The 24,159-nt window shown below is 44.6% G+C and overlaps 1 protein-coding gene and 1 long non-coding RNA gene across 19 annotated transcripts in view; one reads left to right on the top strand and one right to left on the bottom strand.

Moving 5' to 3' along the window:
* The window catches only part of LOC118379263 (alpha-1,3-mannosyl-glycoprotein 4-beta-N-acetylglucosaminyltransferase B), a 188,417-nt gene that overhangs the window by 8,178 nt on the left and 156,080 nt on the right, over window positions 1-24,159 (top strand). The window lies entirely within an intron of this gene.
* Window positions 14,454-17,204, bottom strand: LOC127925821 (uncharacterized). 18 transcript variants are annotated; one of them, XR_008122479.1, is made up of 8 exons: window positions 17,093-17,192; window positions 16,659-16,776; window positions 16,416-16,533; window positions 16,179-16,237; window positions 16,070-16,128; window positions 15,926-15,984; window positions 15,797-15,855; window positions 14,454-15,744 (listed from the first exon to the last, which is right to left on the bottom strand). It is a non-coding gene; the product is annotated as an uncharacterized LOC127925821 (long non-coding RNA). The 18 variants fall into 18 exon arrangements; XR_008122493.1 differs by lacking the exon at window positions 16,179-16,237; XR_008122486.1 differs by lacking the exons at window positions 16,070-16,128; window positions 16,179-16,237.

Here is a 24,159-nt window from a genome sequence, read left to right as displayed (position 1 = left end):
TTACACAAGCTGTCACGTGGCCAAAGGCCATATTATTGAAGACACACACACACACAAGCACGCTTACATCATAAAATAAACACTCCTCAAACAGATTGGGCACGTGCAGGTGGTGTTCATTGATAATTAAAGAGGCCGCTGTCTCGCCCTCGATATCAATATGGAGAAAAGTGTGTGTGTGTGTGTGTGTGTGTGTGTGTGTGTGTGTGTGTGTGTGTGTGTGCACCCCAACACATACACACACACAGAAATGGTAATGGGGAAATTTTGTGTCTGTGAAGCTGTATGCTAATTTGCTATGAGTAATAAACCTGGAACTAAGTCTATTTATGGGTGATTGTGTGATTCTCTATCTCTTTACTATATTGTGATTAAACATTGTGTGTAAGGCTAGTGAAGGTGCAGGTGTCTCATCCAAGCACGAGGTGTCCAGTGTGTGGTCTAGAACACTGCCAGCCTACAACATGGCAGGCCTACTCTCCCTCAGTGTGTGGTCTAGAACACTGCCAGCCTACAACATGGCAGGCCTACTCTCCCTCAGTGTGTGGTCTAGAACACTGCCAGCCTACAACATGGCAGGCCTACTCTCCCTCAGTGTGTGGTCTAGAACACTGCCAGCCTACAACATGGCAGGCCTACTATCCCTCAGTGTGTGTGTGGTCACACTACAGCTTGCTGCCAGTGATGTCAGGAGGACAGCATGTGAAGAATCTATCATTTCTCTCTCTCTCTCTCTCTCTCTCTCTGCATCTCTCTTTCTCTCTCTCTTCATCTCTCTCTCTGTGTATCTCTCTCTGTGTGTATCTCTCCTTGAGTCCCAAAGGTCTAGTAGGGGGAGAGACACGTTTACCCAGGGGGCATACTCTTCCAGTAGTTCTTTCTGGAAACTGTGTTCCTTCCTATCACTGACACGCAATGGCTTCCTCTCTCCTTCAGCTCCAAGCACCAACCACAGCACTGTTGGCATGCATGAAGGATGATGCATATGACAGTTAGAACAAATACAGAAGACTGAGTCAAAATGTGTACCAGTGTGTGGTGCAGCCAAGTCACCCATAATTCAAGTCAGTATTCGACGTTCATCCGTGTCTTGAGGACTTTGTGAGATAACATGGAAACGAGCCACTAGGGGCAGCAGTGAGCGCTGTTAGCTTCAAGTAGGTTTTTCTCGGGCATTGTGGACAGGATGGCCGATGGCATGCATCTGCCTCCAATTCCAAATGTTGTCAATTCGAATCCACCGTATTTTTGTTTTAAACATATCCCAAGCCTTAGCCCTTGCCTTCACCATTCATAGTTAATGCCTGAACTTAACCCTACCTTAAACATGCAGAGTTAACGCCTTAACTTAACCTTAAACACTTTGAAATTTGACATTTGAGAAACATGGATGAACGTTTAATTCTGATGTGAGACTGTGAGAGCCGGTAGGGCGGTGTGTCTGTTGTCTGCAGTTTGGTAAAGAGGATGAGAGTCTATGGAAATGATACACATATATATACACACACACACATCGATCCTATTCAGCCTGATACCAAATTAATATGATCAGATAGACTCCTCACACAGTCACCCTCTGTCTACACATGTTTCATGGATCCTAAACTCGGACACCCAGAACTAAAAACTTAAGTAATTGTGTCAGATAATCGATTAGGTTATTTTTTTTATTATTTTTTTTTACCTTTATTTAACCAGGCAAGTCAGTTAAGAACATATTCTTATTTTCAATTACGGCCTGGGAACAGTGGGTTAACTGCCTGTTCAGGGGCAGAACGACAGATTTGTACCTTGTCAGCTTGGGGGTTTGAACTCGCAACCTTACGGTTACTAGTCCAACTCTCTAACCACTAGGATACGCTGCCGCCCCATGAGGGAGACTTGTTAAAACGAGGAGCTCCACCCCCCCGTTCTCTCTCTCCCTCTTTGCAAGTTATGGGAAAGTCTATGGGCCAAATGTCCCTTCCCCGATATTTGAGCACTTGCAACATCGTGATTTGTACAAATGACCAGTGACAAATCTGTGCACCAGAACAAAGTCCCTCATTAGTCGTTGCATCCCACAGTCTGAAGGATGCTACGACACCAGTTATGTTACGTGCCTCTGTCTACAAGAGATTACAGGCCCCACATCAGTTTTGTCTTGTCATATCAGTGTTTGTTTGGTTTATCTTTGCAGTGGTGACAGAATTGACAGATTTTGTCAGGGTAGAGAATGTGCTGGATCAGACCAGTGGTGCAGAGATACAATTACGCCTGGTTCCCCTCACTGTTTTAGCCATCTGTTGTTGGAACACTGTTGTTCCACTCTGACATTTAGAGGAGAGCCAAAGATGCGTGTCTGAGGGAGTGACAGACTGAGATAGTGATGGGTGTGTAATTGCCTATGGCACTCAGAGATTGCTATAGGTTGGCTCAACTTGACTGTCTTGTGCTGGGCTTTTTATGGCACTTTGGGAGTTTTTGGATAGTTTGGGTGTGTGCGTGTTTGTGGATATCTGGGAAGGTTTAAAGTACTTATTTATTGTTTGTGTACATACTGTAGCTGCTGCTCTAAACAAATGACTGCTCTAAACACATGTTTTCCTTGCTATGTCTCTTTGCCATAAAAGCACTCTTATTTCCAACACTGTGTCATTTTCCTCTCCACCACCTCCTACACCGTAGAGGAGTTAGCTTGTTAGAGTGAGAGCAGGCGAGACTTCCTCGTTATCCTCCTGTGTGATCCGCTCTCTCACAAAGAGCCTTGATCCATAACTGGAAATGGTTAGCTTTTGTGTAACTGAGGAAAAACATGGTTTCTCCTGCTTGCTAGCTTTCTGTCGCTCTTTCCCCCTCTTGCTTTCTCGCTCGTTCTCTCTCTCGCACACAATCTCCTGCTCCATCTCCTGTTCTCTCTCTCTCGTTCTCTCGTTCGTTCTCTCCAACCTTCTGGGTTTATGAGCCTCAGTTACTGCTGTTTCCCCACACTGACACTCTCTTAGTTAGTAGGGAATATTGTGTGTGTGTGCTACTGTGTGTGTGTGTTGTTGAATGGTGCACCGCATGGGTGTGTATAGGTAGTCATTATGGGCACGATCAGCAAAGAGGACCTGTCATGTTCAGTCATGTGAGCATGAAATGCATTCTGGGCTAGACGCCCACTTATACAATATGGCATTTGTGACGCACTGTCAGACACACACACGCACCACCCCAGCCATGAAGACACGGGTACTGGTAACAGGCTTAGTTATGTTATCCTGTTCTGTGCTTTGGTTCTTTAGTCCTGGGAGGGACAGTGACATCTTAGACGAGTCTAAACAAGCCTGTGCCAGAGGTATTATATCGCCCTGTCTCCTGTGTGTAATCAACGCATGTTAGGGGCACTCAGCCCGTGTCATCCCCATGCTCATACAACCTATTTGACTCTGAGCCAGCTTAGAAACAGTGCAACTCAGCCAACATGGACACCATTACTAGCTATGTTTCCATTTCCATTCCATTGTGACGTGTTCTTTTTTTTGTCGATGGATGCAACATATTCCTGCTAGAGTGCATTTCCATTTAACGACCTTGTGCCCATCAAAACAGCTGGACGTAATGACGTCACACCTAAAAACAAAACCTTTTTCGCAAAAAGCTACACTGTCGATTTAAAAATGTAGTGGTTGAAGTGTTTCCATTACCCATTTAGGCAAACTGCTCATGAATAAACAGCCTGTATGCCCTCACACCTGTTTCATGTCTCAGGTAGCCTGTGAAAGGCTACGACACTGCAAAAGCAGTCAACAGCCATCTTAGTACAGAACATGGTGAAACTTGCCAGCCAACCAGAAAAAGCAAGGTGAAGACCTTCAGACAATCTTGAAAGTCAGGACAATCCTTGTCCTGTAAAGAAAATAAAGAAAGTATTCACCCCCCTTGGCGGATTTCCTATTTTTTTTTACTTATAACCTGGAATTAAAATGGATTTTTGGGGGGGGGTTGTATTATTTCATTTACACAACATTTCATTTACACAACATGCCTACCACTTTGAAGATGCAAAATATTTGTTATTGTGAAATAAACAAGACATAAGACAAAAAAAACAGAACTTGAGCGTGCATTACTATTCACCCCCCAAAAGTAGAGCTACCTTTTGCAGCAATTACAGCTGCAAGTCTCTTGGGGTATGTCTCTATACACTTGGCACATCTAGCCACTGGGATTTTTGCACATTCTTCAAGGCAAAACTGCTCCAGCTCCTTCAAGTTGGATGGGTTCCGCTGGTGTACAGCAATCTTTAAGTCATACCACAGATTCTCAATTGGATTGAGGTCTGGGCTTTGACTAGGCCATCCCAAGACATTGAAAAGTGTCCCCTTAAACCACGTATTGCTTTAGAAGTATGCTTAGGGTCATTGTCCTGCTGGAAAGTGAACCTCTGTCCCAGTCTCAAATCTCTGGAAGACTGAAACAGGTTTCCCTCAAGAATGTCCCTGTATTTAGCGCCATCCTTCAATTCTGACCAGTTTCTGAGTCCCTGCCGCTGAAAAACCTCCCCACAGCATGTCGGGTGATGAGAGGTGTTGGGCTTGCGCAGACATATAATTTTCCTTGATGGCCCAAAAGCTCAATTTTAGTCTCATCTGACCAGAGTACCTTCTTCCATGTGTTTGGGGAGTCTCCCACATGCCTTTTGGCAAACACCTTTAAGCAATGGCTTTTTTTCTGGCCACTTTCAATAAATCCCAGCTCTGTGCTTAAAGTGGTCCTATGGACAGATACACCAATCCCCACTGTGGAGCTTTGCAGCTCATTCAGGGTTATCTTTGGTCTCTCTGTTGGCTTTCTGATTAATGCCCTCCTTGCCTGGAGGGCATTAATAATGAATTTAATGGTGTTCCGTCTGGTGCTCAATGTTTCAGATTTTTTTTTTATAACCCAACCCTGATCTGTACTTCTCCACAACTTTGTCCCTGACCTGTTTGGAGGGCTCCTCGGTCTTCATGCTGCCGCTGTCTTGGTGGTGCCCCTTGCTTCTCTGTGTTGCAGACTCTGGGGCCTTTCAGAACAGGTGTATATTTACTGAGATCATGTGACAGATCATGTGACACTTAGATTGCACACAGGTGGACTTTATTTAACCAATTGTGACACTTCGGAAGGTAATTGGTTGCACCAGATCTTATTTAGTGGCTCCATAGCAAAGGGGTGAATACATAAACACGCACCACTTTTCCATTTTTATATTGTTTACATTTTTGAAACTATTTTTTTTTTTCACTTCACGAATTTGGAGTAATTTGTCCATTACATGAAATCCAAATAAAAATCCATTAGAGGTTGTAATGCAACAAAATAGGAAAAACACCAACAGGGATGAATTCTTCTGCAAGGCACTGTAGTTGAACAAGCACAAGCTTTTATTTTTTTACCCCCTTTTTATGGTATCCAATTATTAGTAGTTACTGTCTTGTCGCTACAACTCCTGTATGGGCTCGGGAGAGACAAAGGTTGAGAGCCTCTGAAACACAACCCAACCAAGCCAATTGTGCGGCGCCCCATGGACCTCCCTGTCGCAGCCGGCTGTGACAGAGCCTGGGCTCAAACCCAGAGTCTCCGGTGGCACTGCGACTGCGCCACCCGGGAGGCCAGGCTTTTAGAATTTAATGTGGAGTGGGGCTTTATAGTTATGTGATGAAATCACGTACCACAGATAACTTCAAAATGATATGGCAATTATCATTTATTTGAAAAATACTGTTTCAATTTTCATTTGTCGCAAAAAAAACAAAAGAGAAATCCACTCCTGTCGAACTAATGAAAATGTTGTCGATCTTTAGGAACATTTCTTCTATATCTGCACATGTCGCAAATTTTTTGCTTTTGTCAAATAAACCTGGGTCAATGGAAACCTGCCTACTGACTCAAAGTCAGCCTAGTGAGGCTAAAGACTAGAGCAAAAGAGCCAAAATTGATGTCATACTCATATAACCCCGTTGACTTAGAGCCAGTCTATAGATGCAGTGTAATGTAGCCAACATGGACCCCACACTCATATAAGCCCGTTGACTTAGAGCCAGTCTATAGATGCAGTGTAATGTAGCCAACATGGACCCCACACTCATATAACCCCGTTGACTTAGAGCCAGTCTATAGATGCAGTGTAATGTAGCCAACATGGACCCCACACTCATATAACCCCGTTGACTTAGAGCCAGTCTATAGATGCAGTGTAATGTAGCCAACATGGACCCCACACTCATATAACCCCGTTGACTTAGAGCCAGTCTATAGATGCAGTGTAATGTAGCCAACATGGACCCCACACTCATATAACCCTGTTGACTTAGAGCCAGTCTATAGATGCAGTGTAATGTAGCCAACATGGACCCCACACTCATATAACCCCATTGACTCGGAACCAGGCTAACCAGTGCAAGTGAGCAAAAATTGATGCCTTCCTCATCTACCTGGCCCAGCCAGCCTAGATTACCTGCATCAGAGCCAAAACAGACAATTCAAGAGACTTTCGGTACAACCATGACTGACCTAAAGCAACATGGCTAAACTTTAACAAGTACTCTATGTACTCTATGTAGTGACATGGTGAGCCAAAATGACTTCTTCATTGACACCTCCAGTGGCTTAGTGCCAACTTGCTGATTGTAACAGCAATTGTGAAACAATTGGGCATCAGCTGAGAGCAGGTGGGCATCAGCCGAGAGCAGTTGCAGCATAGACCCACCAGTCTCTACAAGCGGGATTCATCTATCAAGGGGGAAACTGTCAAACATTTTAGACGATTTATAGTGGTGATATATAAAGAGATATCTAGCACACTCCCCCAATGCATGTGAACAAGCAGTCTGTCTCAATCACAAATTGATTTGTTACTCTAAATAATCATAGCCCTTTGTCTGTATTATGTTTCCAACATGTACTACTCCAATCAATTCCCCTGCTTACGTTTGTAACTGAGCGATACCTCGACCCAAAATGGCCGAATTCGAAGTCCACTGCTACTCATACAACTCCCTTAGATGGAGTTTCTTTTCGTAATATTCTGGGCTCGCTGATGCAATCTATCCTCCAAGTTGTCTGAGGGCTAATATAGGCTCCAAGATGACTGGATTGCTCTGTGTTAGAGGTGAGAGTGATGGCTCTCTTCTCTTTAGCAGCGAGATGACAGGTATGTTAATGAAACCTCGGCCAATCACGAGCCCCGGTAATAAGGTCTGAGTCACTAACAGCTCTTCCCAAACTCCCTAAATGAAAGGGAGAGAGGGAGTGGGGAAAGGGATATAAAGGAGCGATAGAAGTACAACGGGATATTATGGTGGGGAGGGAGAGAAGGGTAAAGAGAGCAGCAGGGAGGTCGAGAAAATAAAGAGGAATGATAGGGAACCAGTGAGAAGGAGCGAGAGAGGGAGAGATGGGAGTCTGTAAGACTGGCTCTAACCAGAATAGAAAGAGGAGTGGGAGGCCCCGGTGCACAACTGAGCAAGAGGACAAGTACATTAGTGTCTAGTTTGAGAAACAGACGCCTGACAAGTCCTCATCTGGCAGCTTCATTAAATATTACCCGCAAAACACCAGTCTCAACGTCAACAGTGAAGAAGCGACTCCGGGATCCTGGCCTGCTAGGCAGAGATGCAAAGAAAAAGCCATATCTCAGACTGTCCAAATAAAAATAAAATATTAAGATGGCAGAAGAACAATGGACAGAGGAACTCTGCCTAGAAGGCAAGCATCCCGGAATTGCCTCTTCACTGTTGACGTTGAGACTGGTGTTTTGCAGGTACTATTTAATGAAGCTGCCAGTTGAGGACTTGTGAGGCGTCTGTTTCTCTAACTAGACACTCTAATGTACTTGTCCTCTTGCTCAGTTGTGCACCGGGGCCTCCCACTCAGTGTATCATCAAGAGCTATGATGAAACTGTCTCTCATGAGGACCGCCAAAGGAATGGAAGACCCAGAGTTACCTCTACTGCAGTGGATACGTTTATTAGAGTTGCCAGCCTCTGAAATTGTAGCCCAAATAAATGCTTCACAGAGTTCAAGTAACAGACACATCTCAACATCAACTGTTCAGAGGAGACTGTGAATCAGACCTTCATTGTCAAATTGCTTCAAAGAAAGCACTACAAATCAAATGTTATTGGTCACATACAGATGGGTAGCAGATGTTAATGCGAGTGTATTTCCCACCATAAAGCATGGAGGAGGAGGTGTTATGGTGTGGGGGTGATTTGCTGGTGACACTGTCTGTGATTTATTTAGAATTCAAGGCACACTTAACCAGCATGGCTACCACAGCATCCTGCAGCACTACGCCATCCCATCTGGTTTGGGCTTAGTCCCACTGTCATTTGCTTTTCAACAGGACAATGACCCAATACACCTCCAGGCTGTGTAAGGGCTATTTGACCAAGAAGTAGAGTGATGGAATGTTGTATCAGATGACCTGGCCTCCACAATCTCCCGACCTCAACCAAATTGAGATGCTTGTGATGAGTCGGACCGCAGAGTGAAGGAAAAACAGCCAGCAGCCAACAAGTGCTCAGCATATGTGGGAACTCCTTTAAACCTTTTGGAAAAGCATTCCGGGTGAAGCTGGTTGAGAGAATGCCAAGAGTTTGAAAAGCTGTCATCAAGGCAACTGGTGGCTATTTGAAGAATCTCATATTTTGATTTGTTAACACTAATATTTGGTTACTACATGATTCCATATGTGTTATTTCATAGTTTTGATGTCTTCACTATTATTCTACAACGTAGAAAATAGTAAAAATAAAGAAAAATCTTTTGAGTGAGTAGGTGTGTCCAATCTTTTGCGTGGCACAGTATATGTATGTACAATTAATTGGAATGGTCAATTAATTAGGGCCGATTTCAAGTTTTCATAACAATCGGAAATCAGTATTTTTGGACACTGAACTAGGCAAGTCAGCTCGGGGATTCAATCTTGCAACCTTACAGTTATCTAGTCCAACGCTCTAACCACCTGCCTCTCATAGCACTCCACAAGGAGCCTGCCTGTTACGCGAATGCAGTAAGAAGCCAAGATAAGTTGCTAGCTAGCATTAAACCTATCTTATAAAAAACAATCAATCAATCATAATCACTAGTTAATCTAACGTGTCCTGCGTTGCATATAATTGATGCGGTGCACATTCGCGAAAAAGGACTGACGTTGCTCCAACATGTACCTAACCATAAACATCAATGCCTTTCTTAAATTCAATACACAAGTATATATTTTTAAACCTGCATATTTAGTTAATATTGCCTGCTAACATGAATTTCTTTTAACTAGGTAAATTGTGTCACTTCTCTTGCAACAGAGTCAGGGTATATGCAGCAGTTTGGGCCGTCCGGCTCGTTGCGAACTGTGAAACTATTTCTTCCTAACAAAGACAGCCAACTTCGCCAAACGGGGGATGATTTAACAAAAGCGCATTTGCGAAAAAAGCAGAATCGTTGCACGAATGTACCTAACCATAAACATCAATGCCTTTCTTAAAATCAATACACAGAAGTATATATTTTAAACCTGCATATTTAGCTAAAAGACATCCAGGTTAGCAGGCAATATTAACCAGGTGAAATTGTGGCACTTCTTTTGCGTTCTTTTGCGTTCATTGCACGCAGAGTCAGGGTATATACAGTTTGGGCTGCCTGGCTCCTTGCGAACTAATTTGCCCGAATTTTATGTAATTATAACATAACATTGAAGGTTGTACAATGTAACAGGAATATTCAGACTTAGGGATGCCACCCGTTAGATAAAATACGGAACAGTTCCATATTTCACTGAAATAATAAATGTTTTGTTTTCGAAATTACAGTTTCCGGATTCGACCATATTAATGACCAAAGGCTCAAATTTCTGTGTGCTATTATGTTAAATATTAAATCTATGATTTGATAGAGCAGTCTGACTGAGCGATGGTAGGCACCAGCAGGCTCGTAAGCATTCATTCAAACAGCACTTTTGTGTGTTTTGCCAGCAGCTCTTCGCAATGCTTGAAGCATTGAGCTGTTTATGACTTCAAGCCAATCAACTCCCGAGATTAGGCTGGTGTAACCAATGTGAAATGGCTAGCTAATTAGCGGGGTGCACGCTAATAGCGTTTCAAACGTCACTCACTCTGAGACTTGGAGTAGTTATTCCCCTTGCTCTGCAAGTTTGAGCCCAGGCAGGCGCGAGGAGAGAGACGGAAGCTATACTGTTACACTGGCAATACTAAAGTGCCTATAAGAACATCCAATAGTCAAAGGTATATGAAATACAAATCGGATAGAGAGAAATAGTCCTAGAAATACTATATTAACTACAACCTAAAACCTCTTACCTTGGAATATTGAAGTCTCATGTTAAAAGGAACCATCAGCTTTCATATGTTCTCATGTTCTGAGCAAGGAACTTAAACGTTAGCATTTTTAAATGGCACATATTGCACTTTTACTTTCTTCGCCAACACGTTGTTTTTGCATTATTTAAACCAAATTGAACATGTTTCATTATTTATTTGAGGCTAAATAGATTTTTATTGATGTATTATATTAAGTTAAAATAAGTGTTCATTCAGTATTGTTGTAATTGTCATTATTACAAAGAAAGAAAGAAAGAAATCGTCCAATTAATCGGTATTGGCTTTTTTTGGTCCTCCAATAATCAGTATCGGTATCGGTGTTGAAAAATCATAATCGGTCGACCTCTAATATATATATATATATATATATATATATATATATATATATATATATACAAAAACATAATTTAGCAGCTGCGGTGCATGTCTTCCAGATCCTGTCTCATTTGGTGCTGCAGCACCTGTTTCCCGCACATTATCTGTTCTATCACAATTTAGCCGCAATGACCTGCTTATTGTGAAACAGAGGATGGCAGAGCGTGTTTCTCTTCAGTCAGTTCCCCTTGTCACCGTCTCTTGTCAAGGTCAGCACTACTCTCACCCCACCCTCTTTTTGGCTCCACCTCAAATCTGTTCTTATCAGTTTTAACAGATCCTGCTAGCTAAGTCGCTGACCTTTGGTCGAATACAAATTACTGTTATTAGCTCAACATGACACAGACGTTTGAGGATGACGAAATGTTTGATCATGTCTGGACTAGAAGACGGCCCTTATTACTGAGTCTCTCTCAGGGATGGATGTGTGGTTGTGTTTTAGTTCTAGTTTTAATAACAGTTTTTAGACGGTCAGCGCCATGTTTAGTGTGTGTTAAAGCTGTTTATGAGGGGATGTGAGGAACACAAATTTGTCTACTGGTTTTGGAGAGTGTTTGTGTGTGCTGGTGCGCATGCAGGTGTGTGTGTGTGTGTGTGTGTGTGTGTGTGTGTGTGTGTGTGTGTGTGTGTGTGTGTGTGTGTGTGTGTGTGTGTGTGTGTGTGTGTGTGTGTGTGTGTGTGTGTGTGTGTGTGTGTGTGTGTGTGTGTGTGTGTGAGTTGTTCATGTGGGTGTGAGTTGTTCATGTGGGTGTGAGTTGTTCATGTGGGTTTGAGTTGTTCATGTGGGTGTGAGTTCACGTGTGTGCACCCTATGTGTTTGTGGCATGTCCAACCAGCTCTTGGGACCTCATTACTCCGTGTGTGTGTGAGCACAGCTCCACAGGCCAGACCCCTTGGGTTCCTCAGACACACTCTATATGTAGAAACACAACCCACCTAACTTCCACACTACTCTACTGGCTCTGAGACCCTGCTCCTCCATCTACCTCTCTCTTTCTCTCATTGTGTTTTATAGTAAACCCATTGTTATGGTATGACTGTGTTATTGGCTGTGCGTGTGTGTGTGCTTGTTTGTGATACATCTGTGTTTTCGAGGGAGTCAAGGTACATAATAACGGAATGTTTTTTTATAGAGCTTACCATAGCAACTCCAGTCAGAGCAGGCTGGAATAGTCTGGACTGTCTTGATAACTGTCTTGATAACTGAAATTGCATTCATTAGACTACAGTCTTGGCCAAAAGTTTTGAGAATGACACAATATACATTTCACAAAGTTTGCTGCTTCAGTGTCTTTAGATATTTTTGTCAGATGTTACTATGGAATGCTGAAGTATAATTAAAAGCATTTCATAAGTGTCAAAGGCTTTTATTGACAATTACTTGAAGTTGATGCAAATAGTCAATATTTGCAGTGTTGACCCTTCTTTTTCAAGACCTCTGCAATCTGCCCTGGCATGCTGTCAATGAACTTCTGGGCTGATGGCATCCCATTCTTGCATAATCAATGCTTGGAGTTTGTCAGAATTTGTGAGTTTTTGTTTGTCCACCCACCTCTTGAGGATTGACCACAAGTTCTCAATGGGATTAAGGTCTGGGGAGTTTCTTGGCCATGGACCCAAAATATCGATGTTTTGTTCCCCGGGCCACTTAGTTATCACTTTCGCCTTATGGCAAGGTGCTCCATCATGCTGGAAAAGGCATTGTTTGTCACCAAACTGTTCCTGGATGGTTGGGAGAAGTTTCTCCCGGAGGATGTGGTACCATTCTTTATTCATGGCTGTGTTCTTATGAAAAATTGTGAGTGAGCCCACTCCCTTGGCTGAGAAGCAACCCCACACATGAATGGTCTCAGGATGCTTTGCTGTTGGCATGAAACAGGACTGATGGTAGCGCTCACCTTGTCTTCTCCAGACAAGCTTTTTTCCTGATGCCCCAAACAATCGGAAGAGCGATTCATCAGAGAAAATGACCTTACCCCAGTCCTCAGCAGTCCAATCCCTGTACCTTTTGCAGAATATCAGTCTCCCTGATGTTTTTCCTGGAGAGAAGTGGCTTCTTTGCTGCCCTTCTTGACACCAGGCCATCCTCCAAAAGTCTTCACCTCATTGTGTGTGCAGATGCACTGCTGCCATTCCTGAGCAAGCTCTGTACTGGTGGTGCCTCGATCCCACAGCTGAATCAACTTTAGGAGATGGTCCTGGTGCTTGCTGGACTTTCTTGGGCGCCCTGAAGCCTTCTTCACAACAATTGAACCGATCTCCTTGAAGTTCTTGATGATCCAATAAATGGTTGATTTAGGTGCAATCTTACTGGCAGCAATATCCTTGCCTATGAATTACTTTTTGTGCAATGCAATGATGACGGCACGTGTTTCCTTGCAGGTAACCATGATTGACAGAGGAAGAACAATGATTCCAAGCACCACCCTCCTTTTGAAGCTTCCAGTCTGTTATTCAAATTCAATCAGTATGACGGAGTGATCTCCAGCCTTGTCCTCGTCAACACTCACACCTGTGTTAACGAGAGAATCACTGACATGATGTCAGCTGGTCCTTTTGTTGCAGGGTTGAAATGCAGTGGAAATGTTTTTGGGGGATTCAGTTCATTTGCATGGCAAAGAGGGACTTTGAAATTAATTGCAATTCATCTGATCACTCTTCATAACATTCTGGAGTATATGCAAATTGACATCATACAAACTGAGGCAGCCGACTTTGCGAAAATTAATATTTGTGTCATTCTCAAAACTTTTGGCCACGGCTGTAGTAATAATGACACCACCACCACACACTTGTTTCTCTTGAATCCCTATGTGAAGGCTGTACATAAAGTTTTACAAAACACTTCTGATGGGAAAGATCAGATAGTCCCTCCCTATTTCAGTCTGTTCCGTTTAGTGACTTATGAATACCACCCTCGTCCAAATCAAAATGTCACCATTGTGTACAGTTCCTCCCGATATCCTTGTCCAAGGTGGAGCTGGTTAAAAAGGTTGCTATTTAAGTGGCCCTCCAGACCTGGCCTCAGTCTTAAATGAACGCTTTGTGCCATGTCAACACCAGAAACTTCCTGGACAAGGCTGAGGGAAGAGAGGGGGAGGAGAGAAAAGGGGAAGGAAGCCCCCTATATTACACAATTCCCCCCATTCACCAAAGGTAACTGTTATTTGAGCACCCTCACCTTGGTCTCAGATGGGGGAGGGATAGAGAGAAAGAGCAGGGGGGTGAAGTTGCCGCTTAACACTGATGTAAGTAGAGGTTTGCTTTTTTTTTAAAGATCTTTACCTATGGGAGACGAAACAGGGGGGCGGGGGGGAGGAAAGAGGGATGGAGTTGAGCCTTTCCAAGAGGTCCTGGCATACTGATACTCCCCAATAAAGCACTGATTGGTTCATAGAGATAAGCATCTCTCTGAGCTCTGGTTCCCGTCTCGACCATTGTGTGTCCTGTCTGTCAAATGTGGGTTCCCACGGAAACAATGACTCCCCTGTCCCCTCGCCCTTGAAAGAGCTTCAAAGACTGTCTGAGAAATATGTGCGTGCTTGTGTGTGTGTCTGTGTGTGTGCTTGCTTGTGTGCGTATACACTGCTAAAGTGGAGTGTGTATATCAGACTCGGTATTACTTTAATTCATGTTTTACTCCATCTACAGTGTCATCTCAATGTTTATTTGTAACTATTTCCCCAAGACATTGGCTGTCCTTATTAACATCTGCTCAGTCCAGTGGTGTATGTGACAAATACAATTTGATTTGATTTGTTGGTGCAGATCACCTCCCACAACAGATCTCCAGATCAGTCCTTGAAGTTCCTATATCCGAATTTATGCCAAACACTGAAGACAAACAATAACACAGGAATGAATTCAAAGAGCTTGTGGGACGTCTTGTTGTGAGATGATGGCAAGACTGCTCAGATCCCGCTTGGGAACTTGACATTACCAGGTGATTCGTTGACATTATCAGGTGATCCGTTGACATGATCAGGTGACCCGTTGACATTAACAGGTGATCCGTTGACATTATCAGGTGATATGTTGACATTATCAGGTGATCCGTTGACTTTATCAGGTGATTCGTTGACATTATTAGGTGATCCGTTGACATTATCAGGTGATCCGTTGACATTATCAGGTGACCCGTTGACATTCACAGGCGATCCGTTGACATTATCAGGTGATCATTGACATTATCAGTTGATATTAACAGGTGATCTGTTGGCATTAACAGGTGATCCGTTGACATTATCAGGTGATCAGTTGACATTATCAGGTGATCAGTTGACATTATCAGGTGATCCGTTGACATTAACCCCTGTGATCAGTTGACAAAACAAAATGCAGATGCAGCAATTGGACATTTGAAAAAAGCCCTTGAACCAATTGACAATGTGAAAGGCTTCCTGACAGCTGTTGTGGACTTCTACTGAGACCCTAGAATGGGAATTGTTCTATTAAATGCCACAGTTAGAGAAGTAATGTAAGAAATTTGTAAAGATATGTGGTACTGAAACCAATGACAATGTAAATTTACTTAGAATGTTCCATTCTGTTGCATTTATTTGTGTAATTATTTTAACTTACTTTTACTTACAATGTTATGTACTGTTAACATTCTTCCTGTTGTTGCAGTCTGAAACTTTATGTAGGAAAATGTTTTATGGGATGTGATGTGTACACCATGTTAGAGCAGTAACAACTGTTATAGCTGAGTTAATCATTCCCTAAAACCTGTACACCATGTTAGAGCAGTAACAACTGTTATAGCTGAGTTAATCATTCCCTAAAACCTGTACACCATGTTAGAGCAGTAACAACTGTTATAGCTGAGTTAATCATTCCCTAAAACCTGTACACCATGTTAGAGCAGTAACAACTGTTATAGCTGAGTTAATCATTCCCTAAAACCTGTACACCATGTTAGAGCAGTAACAACTGTTATAGCTGAGTTAATCATTCCCTAAAACCTGTACACCATGTTAGAGCAGTAACAACTGTTATAGCTGAGTTAATCATTCCCTAAAACCTGTACACCATGTTAGAGCAGTAACAACTGTTATAGCTGAGTTAATTAAAACCTGTACACCATGTTAGAGCAGTAACAACTGTTATAGCTGAGTTAATCATTCCCTAAAACCTGTACACCATGTTAGAGCAGTAACAACTGTTATAGCTGAGTTAATCATTAGAGCCAACTGTTATAAAACCTGTACACCATGTTAGAGCAGTAACAACTGTTATAGCTGAGTTAATCATTCCCTAAAACCTGTACACCATGTTAGAGCAGTAACAACTGTTATAGCTAGTTAATCATTCCCTAAAACCTGAGTTAATCATTCATTCCCTAAAACCTGTACACCATGTTAGAGCAGTAACAACTGTTATAGCTGAGTTAATCATTCCCTAAAACCTGTACACACAGTAACAACTGTTATAGCTGAGTTAATCATTCCCTAAAACCTGTACACCATGTTAGAGCAGTAACAACTGTTATAGCTGAGTTAATCATTCCCTAAAACCTGTACACCATGTTAGAGCAGTAACAACTGTTATAGCTGAGTTAATCATTCCCTAAAACCTGTACACCATGTTAGAGCAGTAAAACAACTGTTATAGCTGAGTTAATCATTCCCTAAAACCTGTACACCATGTTAGAGCAGTAAAACTGTTATAGCTGAGTTAATCATTCACTAAAACCTGTACACCATGTTAGAGCAGTAACAACTGTTATAGCTGAGTTAATCATTCACTAAAACCTGTACACCATGTTAGAGCAGTAACAACTGTTATAGCTGAGTTAATCATTCCCTAAAACCTGTACACTGTACACCATGTTAGAGCAGTAACAACTGTTATAGCTGAGTTAATCATTCCCTAAAACCTGTACACCATGTTAGAGCAGTAACAACTGTTATAGCTGAGTTAATCATTCACTAAAACCTGTACACCATGTTAGAGCAGTAACAACTGTTATAGCTGAGTTAATCATTCCCTAAAACCTGTACACCATGTTAGAGCAGTAACAACTGTTATAGCTGAGTTAATCATTCCCTAAAACCTGTACACCATGTTAGAGCAGTAACAACTGTTATAGCTGAGTTAATCAGTAAAACCTGTACACCATGTTAGAGCAGTAACAACTGTTATAGCTGAGTTAAATCTAAAATTCCATGTTAGAGCAGTAAAACCTGTTAATCACTAAAACCATGTTAGAGCAGTAACAACTGTTATAGCTGAGTTAATCATTCCCTAAAACCTGTACACCATGTTAGAGCAGTAACAACTGTTATAGCTGAGTTAATCATTCACTAAAACCTGTACACCATGTTAGAGCAGTAACAACTGTTATAGCTGAGTTAATCATTCACTAAAACCTGTACACCATGTTAGAGCAGTAACAACTGTTATAGCTGAGTTAATCATTCCCTAAAACCTGTACACCATGTTAGAGCAGTAACAACTGTTATAGCTGAGCTAATCATTCCCTAAAACCTGTACACCATGTTAGAGCAGTAACAACTGTTATAGCTGAGCTAATCATTCCCTAAAACCTCAGGGATGATAGACAGTAGGACTATTGCATGTCTCATGTCGGTAATGGGCAGAGCAGAAAAAGATTCCTCAATTGCGAAAGGTAAGGGTATTGCGCGTCAGAATGTTGACGATTTTGTAAGGGTTATACTCATTTCCTGATGTGCAATAAACAAAAAAACTACCATGAACACCTGTAGGTAATTTATCTCTCAGGTATTGCCTATGACCGTCATTGACCAGCCTATGTCTTGATTGTAATTGCTGCCCTGCATGCCTCTCAAAGGGGCTTGAATTGCCCTCACATACGTCCTTGCAGTTGCATGAGGTAGCACAATTGTCACAGAAGTCACGTTTGGGTGATATTGGTTGTGTGACCTCATCATCAAATAGCTGTAATAGTTTCACCCACGTGCAGCTGGTACAGTTTGACATACGTTGTCATCGTATCTGAAACTCCAACAAGCTGTCTTCCATGATACAGGATAAGTGAGTGTGAGCTTGTGCCACCCCCCCCTGCTCTTCCATATGCCTGCATGTAGGACTCAAGGTCTTGAGGTGGCCCATAGTTGACTACATGACGGGCACTCTTCAAGTCTACCCTCTTTCCCAGTGCTGAAGTAGCCATCACAACTCTGAGATTAGATAACTCATCTTTCAAGGCTGCGATCACGTGCAGTTTTATGTGCTCGGTGTCTCTGAGTGGTACATGTTGAAAAGCCTTTTTTTTTCCAGTCTGCCCTCTGCTCCCGTTGGATGCACACAATTCTCCCCAAGGAAATGCTGAAAAACCTGGTTATACAGCAAAGCACAGTCTTAAATTATTTTACAGTATACGACAGTCGTTGGGGTCTCAGGCCCCTTTTGACTTCAACTCTGTGAGCAACCATGAAAACGTCTCCACAGGGTCAGACGACACCTTCTTCACTGCCAGTTTGATGTTATCCCTGTCAGGACTTTTCATCACCTCAACCCGGTGCTCCCCAGGTGCTTCTTTCTGTTCTTCCTTGTAGCCTTGGAAGCTGTAGCTGTGACGGCCAATACAGGATCTGGACTGGGTAGGAGTGACCACAGCTCGCTAACTATTCCACACCACTTCTGGAAAAGCAGCCTCTTTTCCCCTGTGCCTTTCCCCTTTATAGGGAATGGGACAAAAACAAGTGCAATACTGGTTCAATGACAACATTGTCACGTTGAAGGAAGAGCGTGGCCTTTGTGTTAATTTAAAGAAGTGTAATTTTAAGATAAGGTCCAACATCATTTTTTAAAAGTGATATACAGTATACTAAAACACAAACACAACTGATCAAAGAATTAGCAGGTTTCATGCATCAGACACTTGTTTTACAAGTCAGATAATACCAGGGCATATCTAATCATATAGAAGGTCAATTAACATGTACACACACACATGGCAATAAAAACACCCCCCCTCTCCCCTCCTCCCCACATAGCCGTACCAACACCCCCACCCTCACCAATATCTCTCTGACAGTTTTAGTCAACTTAGCCAAAATTATGCTCAAAATACATTTTAGCAAAACACATATATCTCCCAATTGAACCACAGTTGACCTCATCGACAGCCATTCCAATGAGACACTTGCGGAAGAATGACGTTTGACGTAGTCATTGCCATTTCTCTGAGCCAACAAAAGTTTCAGAAGTCTCGAACACCGTTGGCAATTGTCTCGTCCTCCATCTCACTTTAACCCCGCTTATGTGGCGGTGATTCCTTGTGAGATCAGCACACAAACCTGATCCTTGATTACTGACATCAGAGGAGGAACAAATAGTACCATCGATTTCTCTAATTTCAATAAATCGCAGACTGTCTGCAACACTAAACTTTTACCATGGCCTGTAGGTAGACCCACCGAAACATCTGTTTTCTTTAGTAGAGTTTTCAAGCGGAGGAGTTGTAATGTCTTCATAGAACACATTCTGACTAAACGGAAGCATTTCCTTCACCTTTTCTTCAAACTAGCTAGCAGAACAGAACAACTTTATACAAAATGTGTCCTACCCGGTCGAAAAACAGTGACAAACATATCACGTACCACCCCCTTCAACGGGCGTATGGATGAGGGCTCTTGCCAAGTAATAGACAAACAAAGTGTTTTTGCGATACAAAATTCTCCAGTGACAATGTGATTTTGGAGGTATGGCAACGTGAGACTGGAGTCTACTAAGAGGAGACTGGGTTGTATTTAATGTTGGCTGCAAAGAATTTAAACAAAATATTTAAATGACCTAGCAGATAGGTGGGCCTAGTTATTGACCTTCACCTTGCAGTGCTTCATTTAACCCACCGGAAAATGTATGTCCTCAATAAGAAAATAAGAAAATCCTAACTCTGTCTGGGTAGACTGAGATTATCACGTCATGATAAACCTTAAATCCAGACCAGAGCCCAACTCCCCCCTACCCTAGGGCACTATTTTCTGTCTTTTATGGTTTGAAAATAGATTATTCAAATATGTATTATGTACTTGTTAATCTCTGAAAATATGCAAATTGCTTGCACCTTTCCTAATGCCTTTAGTGATTGGCAGTAAATAAGTGTAGGAGACATTGATAGCACCTTGCCTCTAGCCTCCTTCACTATCCAATCTAGGCAGTTCAGGTTATCTGCAGGAACTTGGCTCACTGTCACTTTAGTTGCCTTTTCCATATGCAGAAGCTTGGACACCCGGCCTCTGGACTCAATGTCTGCAAATGCTGTCAGAGCCAACGCAAGTGTACATGAAAGACAAATACATGCACCAATCCATCAGTAATCATAGCCCTTATAATAGCCTAAAGTTCGGGAAAGTATTCAAAGGAAGCATATCAAAAGTGCACAAGTGTGTTCTTTGTCTTTATTGTACACACCTGGTTTCCATTACATTATTATTTATTTCCCTATTTAACCCTCTGGTTCCCATATGGTTTTGTGCGTGTTTGTTCGTTGTGAAGTGTTTGCTATTTTCTGTGAGCTGGAGTATTTTCGCTGCGTGGAATTTATTTTGTTTATTCGAGTAAAGTACGTTATTTACTCAGTTCTGTGTCCTTTCGCCTGACTCCTTCCTACCCGCTGCACATTGACACTTGACAGAAACACGCACCAAATATATGGAGTCAGCAGGTGCACCCAGTCCTCCGTTGCTGGTGGAGGAGCGTGTCCAGCAGTACGCGACAATGCTCCAAAATCTCTGCACACCATGGAGCGATGGGAGAGGGGGGGGGGTTTCCCACACCCCCCTCAACTTCACCCCAACCCACACCCCTGTCCACCCCTCTGTCACCTGGATACAGTGGGATTCGGCTCTCGCTCCCGAGGGCATATAATGGGATGGCTGCCTGGTGCCAGGGGTTCCTGCTCCAGTTGGAGCTCTACCTGGCGACCGTCCACCCGGCACCCTCGGGAGACGAGCTCGTATCCGCCCTCATCTCCTGTTTGTCGGGGAGAGCACTTGGACCAACGCCGTGTGGGGGAGAGAAGGTGCAGTGTTGGTCCACTATGAGGACTTCACCCGCCACTTCTGGGCGGTCTTCGATCATCCACCTGAGGGGAGACCGGCGGGGGAACGTTTGTTCCATCTTAGACGGGATGAGGAGCGCACAGGACTTTTCACTGGACAGTGCAAAGTCTGGATGGAATGAAAGGGCCCTGATCGACCATTACCGGTGCAGTCTACGTGAGGACGTTCGTCAGAAGCTGGCATGCAGGGACACCACCCTTACCCTCGACCAGCTGGCGGATTTATCCATCCGTCTGGATAACCTGTTGCCCCCCCAAGTTCCTGCACCACGTGTGGCCGCAGACGGCACACTGCTGGTCGGTGCTGGGGAGGTTCCCCAGGGAGTCGAGGCAGCAGGCAGGGCACTGATGGATCATTCCAGGTGAATTGGCACCCGACCCCACATTCCCAGCATAAGGAGCTAGTAGATTCAGGTGCAGCTGGGAACTTTATTGACCGTTCATTTGCACTTAGATTAGGGATCCCTATTGTTCCTGTTGATGTTCCCTTCCCTGTACATGCCTTAGATAGTCGTCCTTTAGGGTCGGGGCTGATTAGGGAGGCCACTGCTCCACTATGTATGATAACACAGGAGGGTCATGAGGAGAGAATTAGTCTCTTCCTGATTGATTCTCCTGTGTTTCCCGTGGTTTTGTGCCTTCCCTTGTTGACCTATCATGACCCCACTATTTCGTGGCAACAGAGGGCTCTCAAGGGATGGTCACGTACGTGCTTAGGGAGGCACACTAGGTGTAGGTGTTTCCATCGGTGCTACTAAGGTGGAGAGTCCAGACCAGGTCTCCACCGTGCACACCTCTGAATATGCCGATTTGGCTCTCTACCTCTGTAAGAAGAAGGCGACTCAACTACCACCCCATCGACGGGGGGATTGTGCGATAAATCTCCTGGTAGATGCAGCACTTCCCAGGAGTCACGTGTATCCCCTGTCACAGGAGGAGGCGGCTGCTATGGAAACATATGTCTCCGAATCTCTGGAACAGGGATACATTTTGCCTTCCACTTCACCTGCCTCCTCAAGTTTCTTTTTTGTGAAGAAGAAGGATCATGGTTTACGCCTGTGTATTGACTATCGAGGTATCAATCAGATCACTGTGAAGTACAGTTACCCACTGCCTGTCATAGCCAGTGCGATCGAGTCAATTCACGGTGCACACTTCTTCACAAAATTAGATCTCAGGAGCATGTACAATCTGGTGCGTATCCGGGAGGGGGATGAGTGGAAGATGACATTTAGTACCACCTCAGGGCACTATGAGTACCTCGTCATGCTGTACGGGTTGATGAATGCTCCATCAGTCTTCCAATCATTTGTAGACAAGATTTTCCGGGACCTGCACGGGCAGGGGATAGTGGTGTATATCGACATTCTGATGTGCTCGGCGTGTGAACCGGAGTATGTGTCCCTGTTGCGCAAGGTGCGTGGTCGATTGTTAGAGCATGACCTGTACGTGAAGGCTGAGAAATGTCTGTTCTTTCAACAGTCCTAGCCTTTCCATGTCAGGGGTGGAGATGGAGAGTGACCGCATTTCAGCCGTGCGTAATTGACCGACTTCAACCACGGTAAAGGAGGTGCAGCAGTTCTTAGGGTTTGCCAACTCCTAGCGGAGGTTTATCCGGGGCTTTGGTCAGGTAGCGGCTCCCATTACCCCACTGCTGAAGGGGGGCCGGTGCGACTGCAGTGGTCGGCTGGGGCGGAAAGGGCTTTTGGTCACCTGAAGGATCTGTTCACCCAGGCTCCCGTGCTGGCTCATCCCGATCCCTCCTTGGCATTTATAGTGGAGTTGGACTCGTCTGAGGCTGGGATAGGTGCTGTGCTGTCTCAGCGCTAGGGTACACCACCCAAACGCCGCCCCTGTGCTTTCTTTTCGAAGAAGCTCAGCTCAGCGGAGCGTAACTATGATGTGGGGGACCGGGAACTACTGGCTGTCGTAAAGGCTCTGAAAGCGTGGAGGCATTGGCTTGAGGGGGCTAAACACCCTTTCCTCATCCGGACTGACCACCGTAATCTGGAGTACATCCGGGCGGCGAGGAGACTGAACCCTCGCCAGGCAAGGTGGGCCATGTATTTCACCCGTTTTGTTTTCACCCTATCCTACAGACCAGGTTCCCAGAACGCGAAGGTAGACTCACTGTCCCGGATGTATGACACAGAGGAGCTGACCATGGATCCCACTCCCATACTTCCAGCTTCTTGGCTGGTGGCACCGGTGGTGTGGGAGCTGGACGTGGACATCGAGCGGGCGTTACGTACAGAGCCCACTCCCACCCAGTGTCCAGCTGGGCGACTGTACGTTCCGTCTGCTGTCCACGACCGTTTGCTATATTGGGTCCACACGTCCCCCTCCTCTGGTCACCCTGGCATTGGTAGGACGGTGCGCTGTCTTAGTGGGAAGTAATGGTGGCCCACTTTAGCTAAGGACTTGAGGGTTTATGTTTCCTCTTGCTCTGTGTGCGCCCAGTGCAAGGCACCTAGACACCTGCCCAGAGGGAAATTACAACCCCTACCCGTTCCACAACGGCCGTGGTCACACCTATCGGTGGATTTCGTGACGGATCTTCCTCCGTCACAGGGAAACACCACCATCCTGGTTGTTGTGGCTCGGAAGTCCTGCCATGTCCTTCCTTTGCCCGGTCTCCCAACGGCTATACAGACTGCAGAGGCCCTGTTCACCCACGTCTTCCGGCATTACGGTGTGCCTGAGGATATAGTTTCTGATCGGGCTCCCCAGTTCACGTCTAGGGTCTGGAGGGCGTTTATGGAACGTCTGGGGGTCTCGGTCAGCCTCACATCAGGTTTTCACCCCGAGAGTAACGGGCAGGTGGAGAAAGTTAACCAGGATGTGGGTAGGTTTCTGCGGTCCTATTGCCAGGACCGGCCGGGGGAGTGGGCGGCCTTCATCGCATGGGCAGAGATGGCCCAAGACTCCCTCCGCCACTCCTCCATTAACCTACCCCCTTTTCAATGTGTACTAGGTTATCAGCCGGTCCTGGCACCGTGGCATCAGAGCCAGATCGAGGCACCTGTGGTGGATGAATGGTTTCGGCGCTCGGAGGAGACATGGGACGCTGCCCATGTGCACCTGCAACGGGCCATCAGGCGGCAGAAGGCGAGCACCAGTGTATGCATCGGGGGACCAGGTCGAGCTCTCGACCCGAAACCTGCCCCTTCGCCTGCCCTGCCAGAAGCTGGGTCCGCGGTTTGTGGGGCCATTTAATGTCCTGAGGAGCCTGAACAAGGTTTGTTATAGATTACAGCTCCCCCTGATTACCGTATTAACCCCTTGTTCCATGTGTCTCTCCTCAGGCCGGTGGTGGCTGGTCCGCTTCAGCAGTCTGAGGTGCGGGAGGTTCCTCCGCCCCCCTCTGGACATCAAGGGGGCCCCGGC

This window comes from Oncorhynchus keta, chromosome 4 (assembly GCF_023373465.1).
Source record: "Oncorhynchus keta strain PuntledgeMale-10-30-2019 chromosome 4, Oket_V2, whole genome shotgun sequence".
Lineage (NCBI taxonomy): Eukaryota > Metazoa > Chordata > Actinopteri > Salmoniformes > Salmonidae > Oncorhynchus > Oncorhynchus keta.
The sequence above is the reverse complement of the archived record's forward strand: the minus strand, read 5'-3'. Positions and strand labels throughout refer to the sequence as shown.